This window comes from Anopheles aquasalis, chromosome 3 (genome assembly GCF_943734665.1).
Source record: "Anopheles aquasalis chromosome 3, idAnoAquaMG_Q_19, whole genome shotgun sequence".
NCBI lineage: Eukaryota > Metazoa > Arthropoda > Insecta > Diptera > Culicidae > Anopheles > Anopheles aquasalis.
The window spans coordinates 65,983,549-65,993,548 of NC_064878.1; the positions used below are offsets into that span (position 1 = coordinate 65,983,549).

The 10,000-nt window shown below is 51.4% G+C and overlaps 1 protein-coding gene across 2 annotated transcripts in view; it reads left to right on the forward strand.

The window, feature by feature from the left end:
* The window catches only part of LOC126577066 (protein rhomboid), a 59,416-nt gene that overhangs the window by 19,267 nt on the left and 30,149 nt on the right, over nt 1-10,000 (forward strand). The window contains exon 1 of one of the 2 annotated variants that reach the window (XM_050238470.1): nt 3,139-4,424. The exons of the other annotated variant lie outside the window; for it this stretch is intronic. The gene's annotated coding sequence lies outside the window, so the exon portion shown is untranslated. Of the gene's footprint in view, nt 1-3,138; nt 4,425-10,000 lie in introns of those variants that run through there. 2 annotated transcript variants of the gene reach the window in all.

Here is a 10,000-nt window from a genome sequence, read left to right on the forward strand (position 1 = left end):
GGATCCCAAGGATCAAGGTCGGTCTGGCTCACTGGCTGGTTGACCAGAGACAGAAGTCCTAAAACAACCTTCCCAGGAGCGAGTGCGGTTGCAGTTTGTTCACTGGATTCCTTGTTTTTCCTTCCCCTTTTTTGTTGTTGTTTGTTTGCTGCTGTGCTGCCCTGCTGCGAAATGTCCTTTTTCGTCCGCATATTTTAGTGTCCTCACGTTTTGATCTCTACAGCATCGCGATCCATTTTGCAAGAATGATCGATGATCGATTGTGCTATCATTGAAAGGAAACACTGCCAACGGCATGCAACTTATGGTTTCTTGATCATCGTACAGACAATTGGAGAGCATTTTCTAATCATTTTGCCTGAATCCGTGAGCTTCCGGACGTGCCGAATTGGTGCCAAAAAGGACCTGATCGCAGGACAAAGTACAAAACAGCTCGGTCTACCAGTAATAAAGTATAAACAAAGAGCGAAACAAACACATAAAAAACACAACAAAATTACCAACAACACTTCCTTAGGACCTCTGGAGGGAAATCGAAAACATGGCTTCCCGAAAAATCATTTGCAACCTTAAGACGCTGTGGGTCCAGTGCTTCAAATGTGCCGCTCGGGGTCCAGAAGAGACCCTTTCTTGGGCGTGTAACCCCGAGGGCCCTAGGGGGTTCCAGGTAAATCAATTAGTCGCCCAGGACGTGTTTGTTTAAGGTTACGACTTATTCCCGTTCGCTTCATTGTGTTGACATGTACTGATCCGTATCGAGGACCTCGGCGGCTGAGGGTCACTCCTGGCCGGTCACGTTTTTGCCACGGCAATTCCCGACCGACGACGTCCTGGGCCGCCGGTGATCATGATCTTCTGCCTCTTCGTTTACTGGTATTCCCAATGGTACCGGTCCTTACTCGGTTTTCTTCCAAGATTCCTAGAGGAGGTCCACTGTGTGTGACGGTCCGTCCGATAATCGGTCGGTCCAGTGACCTGAATGCTAATGTGCCCATTTGCAACGGTCATGCTCGCTTGATTGACTGGCGAGGGTTGCGATGTGGTTTTGTGCAAATACGATCATCCCCTTATTTGGTTAAATGCAGTTTTGCAATCCGGGATCGTAAAATTGCTTAAACGACTAAGCTCGATTGTTTCGTAAGCTTGAAAGATGTTTGGGATCTCTGCTGTCAGGCCAAGGAAGTAGGCCTTCTTTTCCATTTACTTCGCTAATGCTTCCTTCAGCTGGCCAAATATTTAGCATACAAAATGAATGTCGTCTCGACCATTGGCATTAGGGTGTTGGAATGGATTAGGCGATTGGCATGTTTGTGTGCTTCGATGTCAAATAGATTTCATCTGATAATGAGCTGATTGGGTCATAAATTGCTTTCGCAATTTAAGAATTTCTTTGGTCACAGGAACATGCGATCAATGAAACTAATGTTCAGGGAGACCACTTTAAATTATCTAATATTAATGGATGTCGACAAGTGTTTTGCTACTTTTACATGCCAATTAGTTGTCCATTATGCGCATCTTTGAAGGAGCAACCATGAAGCTCAATGTATTGGTGGGGGCGGAGTTATGCTTCGATCATTATTGCGCAGCATAAAAAGAGAGAGAGAGAGTTGGCGAAGAGAAACTGAAATGAATTTGCCTGAACATGAGAATGAATTTTTCCCTCTCGCATTGAGTTCTTCCGATCCTCTCGATCTATCATGAACGCGCGGAAAAGATGTTTTTCGTTGCTTGCTCGCGAAGGAATCCAGCGGCATGCAAACACCTTCTTCTCGGAGAAACAGAACGCAAAAACTTCTACTTGTGTCGAGCCGGCGGCGAGAATTCAGGCAGCAGACCGGCGATCTCGTTATTTTGTTGAAGCGGCGGACGACGACGTGAACCCCAAGGCAGCGCGATTTCGACTTCGACGGCGCCGCGCATCGCCATGCCTTCGAGGTGGCGCACGCACGAGTTCCGAGAGCTCGCTCCCTCGCTCTCTCCTTCACTCCGACGGGGGTTATGCTCCTTGGCCAGGCGACAGAGCGAGATGGAAGTGGCAAAGGGTTTGACGAAGTTTTCCGAGCGATCGATGCGAACCCGAAGCCGAACCGATGGTAGGCGAGTGAACGTTTCCGAGAATGTGGGCGGGGAAGGAAGGAATTGATTTTATGTTGATAAACTAATTAATTGATTATGATTTCTGAAGCCTCGAGACGAGCCCCTTTAGCATCGCGATCGCGGACGGTATTTACTGGAACATTAAACAACGTAAAGAGGAGGCTTAGAATGGAAGGGAGACGATCAACATACGAGACGAGGCCAATGACAACTATCGCTGACGAGCTGTTTGTGGTGTTGCAGTAATTCTAATTGTTCAACGTCGAATGTCAAGAAGACGAAGACAATATTGATTGAATGATTGGATCACAATGTAGAAATGCGTACTTTTGTTCAACTATTTGTCCAACCATTACCAGCTCTTCTACAATTTCTAATTTATTTGTATAGCAGTGGCAATGGAGTGCATTCTACGGAGGCAGAAAGTAGAATGGGGGAGCTTTTCCTAATTTCTCTACATAAAAACATGAACACGACATAAGGGAGCATTCCTTTCAGTGTAAATTTGACAGAAACATAAAACAGAGTAGGCTAATCTTGTCATAACGTACTCAAAACAAATATTAGAAGCAACATAAACCTGACGAATGATTTGTAATCTCCATGCCTTCTCGTTGTTCTGTTTAAAGCAGTGCATTTATTCTACCTCTCCCTCCATTCTAAGCCTCCTCTTTACGTTGTTTACTGTTCCAGTAAAACCCGGCTGCGATCGCGATGCAAAAGGGGGCTCGTCTGAGAGGCTCCAGAAATCATAATCAATTAATTAGTTTATCAACATAAAATCAATTCCTTCCTTCACCCGCCCACATTCTCGGAAACGTTCACTCGCCTACCATCGGTTCGGCTTCGGGTTCGCTTCGATCGCTCGGAAAACTTCGTCAAACCCTTTGTCGCGTCTGTCTCGCTCTGTCGCCTGGCCAGGGAGCATAATCCCCGTCGGAGTGAAGGAGAGAGCGAGCTCTCGGAACTCGTGCGTGCGCCACCTCGAAGGCATGGCGATGTGCGGCGCCGTCGAAGTCGAAATCGCGCTGCCTTGGGGTTCACGTCGTCGTCCGCCGCTTCAACAAAATAACGAGATCTCCGGTCCGCTGCCTGAATTCTCGCCGCCGGCTCGACACAAGTAGAAGAAGTTTTTGCGTTCTGTTTCTCCGAGAAGAAGGTGTTTGCATGCCGCTGGATTCCTTCGCAGCAACGGAAAAGGCCCCCAATTCTGCGTTTCGTTCTCGTGGTGGGTGTGTGTTTTTGTGTTTGTAACTTGTGGGCTCCCTTTAACCTCGGCCGCTCACCTGATTATCGCACCCCGGGTGCAGCAGCCCGGCTCCAGATAATTGAATCGTCCCATCGGTGCGTCGATCATCCGATCAAGCGAGTGTGTGTTTGTTCTGCGTGCTGTTGTGTCTGCCGAGAACCACGTGTCCCCTGGCGCGTTTCAAGGAATCGCATTCGCAGCCAAACACACCAACCCAGAGTCTCGAGACGGGAGGGCGCGTGCCATTTTTGCGGGTAACGAAAGTCGTCCTGCAAGTGGTGTCGAAGTGGTAATTAGTGGCGTGTTTGTGTGTCTCTCTGTGTGTGAAGAGCGAAAGGGCACGGTGCCGGCAAAAGGGCGCGCCACGATAGCGAGCCAATAATACAAATAATAATAATAAAGTAACAAAAGCCACGGTCGTCGATCCACGAATAGCGGGAGAAAGAGAGAGAGAGAGGGGCAAGGCGGAATTGTGTGTAGACGACGACTTCTTCGGCGTCTGCCTCGATTCTTCTTCGTCGATTTGTGCATCAACGGTGCGTGCGTCGCGAGTTCTGGTGCTGCTGGTGGTGGTGGTGGTGCCTTGTGGTTGGTTTATATCCTTTTCTGTGCGCGACGAGTGAAGCAGAAGCCTTCTTGTTGTTGGTGTGCCGCGTAAAAATCGCAGAAAAACAAGTCAACTTCAAACCGGGCTCGTCCTTAAAGAGTCTAGTAGGCGCTGCTTGCCGGTTGGTCAGTAAGTAGTCGTAGTAGCCTGCGAAGCGCAAGTGACAAGTGCGGTCCGGTCTTTTACGTAACGAGAAGTGCGCGGCCACATGAGGGCAACATAAATCGAGCGCGGTTCCCACACTTGTGCCAGTTGTCCCACACACACACACAAAAAGGGAGGAAAGTCTGTCCAGAGCTTGTCGTGTCCTCCGGTTTCGTGGAGGAAACCTTCAAGCAACATACCGTCGACTGTATCGGATCGGAAACGGAAGGAAGTGCTTTCGTTACGGGCTGTGTTCCGGTCACAAATTCGCGTCCAAGTCCGTCCGTCCGTCCATCCGACCCCTCCAGAGCCAGAGCATGATGGGTAAGTTTCAGCATCGTTTGTCAGCGGATTGCTTCCGCGCCATATCCTTCAAACACAGGCGGGACGCGACCGCCTGGTTGCGGGGGATTTCGTTCTAGAGTAGTAGGTGTCTAGTCGGCGACGGTGGCGATGTCTGCAAAGTTTTCGCATCGTTGCCAGCACGCCGGTCATCGTCGTCCGTTGTGACATCTGTCGGTGATGTGAGAAGGGGGCAGCATAAGAGGCAGGATTTATGCGAGATCAGGATACGACGAAGTGTACCGAGCAGTCGTGCAAAAATTTATGGCCACAATTTGGGCTGGGGGGGGGGGGAGTACAATCCCGACCTGACTCGATCCGCACCATCCCGGATTCCGGAGGGTGAACTGAAGGAAATTAATGACTCAGCCTCCTCGAGCGTTGGTTACTTGGATAGATTACTCAGCTCGAGCGAGAAGTGGTGCGAACATTTTGTTCGCAAGGGGACCAGCAGCAGCAGCAGCAGCATGCCATGATACGCTATCTCAATCCGGAGGCGATGTTGCGTAAGGTTTTTCCGGTATTTTCTTCATTTGATTCAAGTGTCTCCCCTTCTCCCAAGCCGGTAGCGGGATTTGACCGAAGCTGTACGGTGCGTCAGTGACATCTCTTAATCTTCGATGAAAGTTCGGAGATAGCAATTGGGGAAAAAGACTTACTTTTCATTGCCGATCACCGATTCCATTGTGTTCGGCCGCAGCTGCAGCTCACAGCCGCTCCCCGTGAATTGTTCTTCTTGGAGTTTTCCAAAAACGAGAGGGGAAAAAAATCGGAATCGAGCGCCCCTTGAGCCGGGTGGTGTGGTGTCTTGTGTGCCACTTCCGGGAACCGTTCGCGAGATGGCGGCGCTGGTGTCTTCCACCCAGACTCACCGTGTAATCACCGTGGGAGATTTCCATTGGAAAGATGTCTTCTCATCATTTTCTTTCTGTCCAACCGCCCCTCAAATCGTTCGCGGGGCGCCTCTCTAGCGAGTGAGGTGTCATGTTTGTTTCGCAGGAATGATGCGCAGGGCAACCGACGGTCCCGGAAGCGACGTCGCGTGAGATGGATCTCGGGATTGATCGTCTTCCGAGGGAGACACCTTGGGAAACTGGTGGAAACACAAAACACACTGTGTGGACCACAAAAACCGGAGGAAAAATCCACCACTAAAAAGATATGTGTGAAAAAGGGGGCCTTTTTCGGTCGGTGGAAAAGTGGAGAAAGTACTCCCCGCACCTCGCCACCACTCCGCTGAAGATCGCGATCGTCAAGATGATGGCGATGGTGTGGTGATTTCCCTTTTTTTTCCACGCCATCAAATGCGTGGTCCATATTGTGCAACAGATACACATATACACACAACGCATTAGCCCGTCTCCTCGCGATCAGTGATCGACAATGATCACTCCACTCCAATTGCATCATCATCATCATCGAAGACCAAATTTTGACAGATCAATAGCAGATCGGCTCCATGTGGTTTTGCAATCGGACGATGATGAGAAACATGCGAAAGAGTGCGACCCCGTGATGATAGGACATATACACCTCCTCCCATTGTGGGGTGTTTTAAGTTTAATTTCATTTCCCGACAATAAACACCAGCGAGTGCGCGTGAGGTCGTCGCTAGTATGGCCACGGGAAACTGTTTTTTCACCCGTTTTTTTTTTTTTTTAAATTCGCTTTTCGCTCCCAAAACAGGCAGCAGCGGCGCGCGCGCTCGGTCGCGGTCACGCAACTGGCGGGTGGTGGAAAAAGTTGTGCAAAAAGAGTGCCCTTTTCCGTGGGAAAAATTCGGAAAACCTTTACAACCGCACAGACAGGCGTGCGTGCTGGGGAGCAAAATGTGTTTATTGAAGCCGGAGTGCCACCACCGCCGCACAGGTGTTTATGTTGCGTTCTGGACGCACACAATGGAGCCGGGCGGGGTCGGTGTTATCACGAAGAATGCTCTCTTTTTGTGCGACAAAACAGGAAGACTAATATCGCCCGGATGGCCATGGTTTTTCGATTTTTGTCACAATCGGCGCTCGCTGTACGTGTTTGTCGTTCTAGAACCTTTTTTTTAAATATAATCCCGGCGCCATATCGGGCGCCGTTTTGTGATCGACCACGTACGAAGCGGTCGCACAAGTTGCATAAGAAGAAGATGGAGCTTGACGACGGTCACGACGGTGCGGTTTGGCCCAGATTTCCTTGGTTGGTTATACGGTTCCGGTACTCGGCAATTTCGGTCCAAAAATGAAGTTTATGGAGAGTCGTTGGTGTTCTCTCACCGCGAGACGGGGTGGGAGGAAGGGCGGTTGCAAAACTGCTGCACCACAAACCGAACCTTCGCGCGATAGTTTTCCTCCAAGGAAATAGCATACATCATGCTGGCCACGGACGGTCGGTACAGAACGGAAGGAAGGAAGGAAGGAAGGGCGCAACCACGACCGCCCCGGGACCCCTTTCCAACTCCCACAAACGTCGCGAACACACGACGAGGAGCGCGGTTCCGGTTCGCTGCACACGCTGCTCTCGAGAGTAGAGAGTGAGTGACATGCGTGTTGCCGCCAGAAGAGAATCCAACTGCCACCACCGTCGCACCGTTTTGCGCCCCATTTTTTTTTATTGTATGTTTAGCCTGCGCGTGGGGGTGGTAGAAGGCCACCTCTCTTCCAGCTGGTACCGGTGGCCATTAGTTCCCACGAGAATTTTCCAATTTGGCGAGGTCTCTCCATCCTACCTTTGCTGTTGCTGGTGCTGCCTGCCTGCCTGCAGAAGGCCATATGTAGAGACATGTGTGGTGGAGGAGGAGGAGGCAGGTGTGATAAAGAGATTTTATTTCTCTTCCCGCGGGCCACGAGTGTCTATTATGTCTGGCCGAGACGCACAATGGACCCCAGAACACAGGCCCCTTTCCCTCCAGAGGCCCATGTCTGCTGGGAACCACCTAGTGAGCCCTAGGTTCTGGCGGCATTTAGTGCGTTGTGGCCGGCGATTACGAGCACCGGCGGAGGTTCAATTAGGTTGGCGAATAGTAAAATTAATTCACTTCGATAAATTAGCGTCTAGTCGTGTGGCGTCACGGAGTTCCTCTGAAGATACGACGTAAGAGGGGTCTCCCCAATTACTAATGGCTGTCGGTTCCCACCGGAGGGAGGACGGATGATTAACCAGCGTGCGTTCCACGTACGCGAGGATATGATTCAATCCGCTATCGCTGGTGGGGCAGTGAATCAGCGCGCCTTCGTCATGACAATACCATTTCTATCGATTGATCATCGATAAGACAAGACGGCCGCGTGTCGATGAGTGAGCTCCTCGCCCATTTCGCTTCCGAATTTCACGCCAACTCATTACTCAACGCGACCCGGCGCGCGCGCTCGCTCTTATCAGGCGTCCGCTAGGCGGTTGTATCGCTCTTGAAACAACTGCAAAAATACCCGACCGGACCTCCGTGTGCGGGTTATGAAACATCCGCTGACGCCACGCACCATCGTCGTCTTATCGACCTTCCCCAATGTACACGCGCCACACGAGCCATAGAGAGAGAGTGAGAAATTCCAATTGCGTCACCTTTGTCGCCACGGTGCACCGACCGTGCATTGCACACATTCCGCATCCGTAGATCCGTCTCGTGAGTTTCGCGAGGTGTGCTGGCATGCATGCATGCTATGCTGGTGGTTAGTCACTAGACACAACTCACTTGGTGCCGAGTTTGGTGACGCAAACGGAGGATGCCTGGTGACCGGTAGCAGCCTTGGGTCTCTCTCTCTCTCTCTCGGATGCGGGAATTCCCTTCCTTCGTTCTTGACCTACAGCAACGCGCGATGACGATGGTGTGTGGCGCCAAGGGATCCCTCTCATATCTCTCTCACTCTATCTAACGCCTTAACATGCCTGGTCATCGCATGATCTCCTCACTGGTGCTGGCATATCATCGATTGGTTCGCACCGTCTCTCTCTCTCTCCCGAAAACCTATTAAACTTCCTTCGATGGTGGAAAGCGAAACTGTGGCCTCTGTTCTCCCCACCCAACCTTCTCCACTTTCTTTCCCCTCGGTGGCGATGATGATGATGCTGAGGCTGATGATGATATTCGATAGCCTAGGTGTGTGTTCGATCTTGATCTTCTTGGTGGAGATCTTTAGGGCGCGTTGATTTCGTTACGCCCCACCGCCTCTCGGGGCGTGCCCTCCGCCCCCTGGGAGGTGAGCTTTCAATCACTCAATCAATCCATCTCGCGGGCGCGAACGCCCCAGACCAGCAAGACTACGCGAGTGTGTGTGGTCTAGTGGTGGCTGGTTGGAGCGCCGACGCCATCATCTCACCTTCGACGGCCGCGTAAATGGTTTGTCCATTTTTCATCCCCCCTTCAATCACCACCGGGGAGAGAGGGCTTTTTCTATGAATGGAGACTTGACGTGCGGGTGCGCGCGCGCGCGTGCCTCCTTGAGAGCTTCGGTAACACCGGTAGGGGCCGATCAGTCGATCGTTAGTCATTCATCTCCCCTCGCGGCTCCCCCCATATATGGTTCCGTTCCGTTAGTCGACCTTCAGACGTGGCTCAATTCGTTCGCCAAACAGCAGGCAGAAGTAGCAGCAACAACAAACATGGTCACCTAGAACGCCAAACACAACCAGACCCAGGCATGTGTCCCTCTGTGACACAAATCCGCCTTCCGGGGCACTGCAGCTGATGGAGTAGGGGAGTCTCCCGTCAACAAGCTTATAGCTTCACTCCATCGGAAAGTGAGAAAGTTAAACATCGGGCGCGCCTCACGGATTAAGCGTGTCGCTCGCTTCCCATTCAGCTCAACCCAGTGGCCAGCCAGCCAGCGTGCCAGCCACTTTGCGCTCTGATTCACTCTCGACTATCACAGCCGCCCTTCCTTTCTACACCATCTCCCTCTCTCTCTCTCTGTGCGTGGCTGTTGTTGGCCGCTTCACGAACTTCATTAAAATGCATTTCCTCTGCGTGCGAGAGCTGGCTGCTGGCTAGCGCGATCGCGAGTCCAGAGTGTGGTGAAAACGCGAAACGCGCGCTTCCTCCCGTTTTGTGAAGCTCATTTTGAAACAGAGAAGAGGTTTGAAACAGTAACCAACCTCTACCTTCCCCCTCTCGCATCTCGCACTCTAATGCTCGCTCACTGATTGATGCACGCTTGGCTGCACCTTGCTCTGGCCGGTGGCCGGTGGCCGGTGGTCGTTGGTCACCGTTGCTGGTGATGCTCGCTTTCATGAAACACCGAATTGGAATCGCCCAAAAAAGAGTAGCAGCAACGGCAGCACTAGGGGGACGTGCCTCTTTTAGACCGTTATGAGGTCCAGTTGCTCCAGTTCACAGAGTTCATATGCTGCCTACGCGCGATGATGACATACAACACCGTTCCAATCCGTTGCACTTATGCAAAACAGCCTAGCAAATGTGCTCCATTTGGTGCCGCCGGTTTGTGTTTGGGTGCTGGTTTGCATTGTTGTTGTTGTTGCGTGAATGCACTTTTTCGCATTGTGAATTGGTTGGTTGGTTGGTTGGTTGGTGCACCAGCGCGCGCGCTCTCTGTGGTGCGATGATCGATGCTAATCGT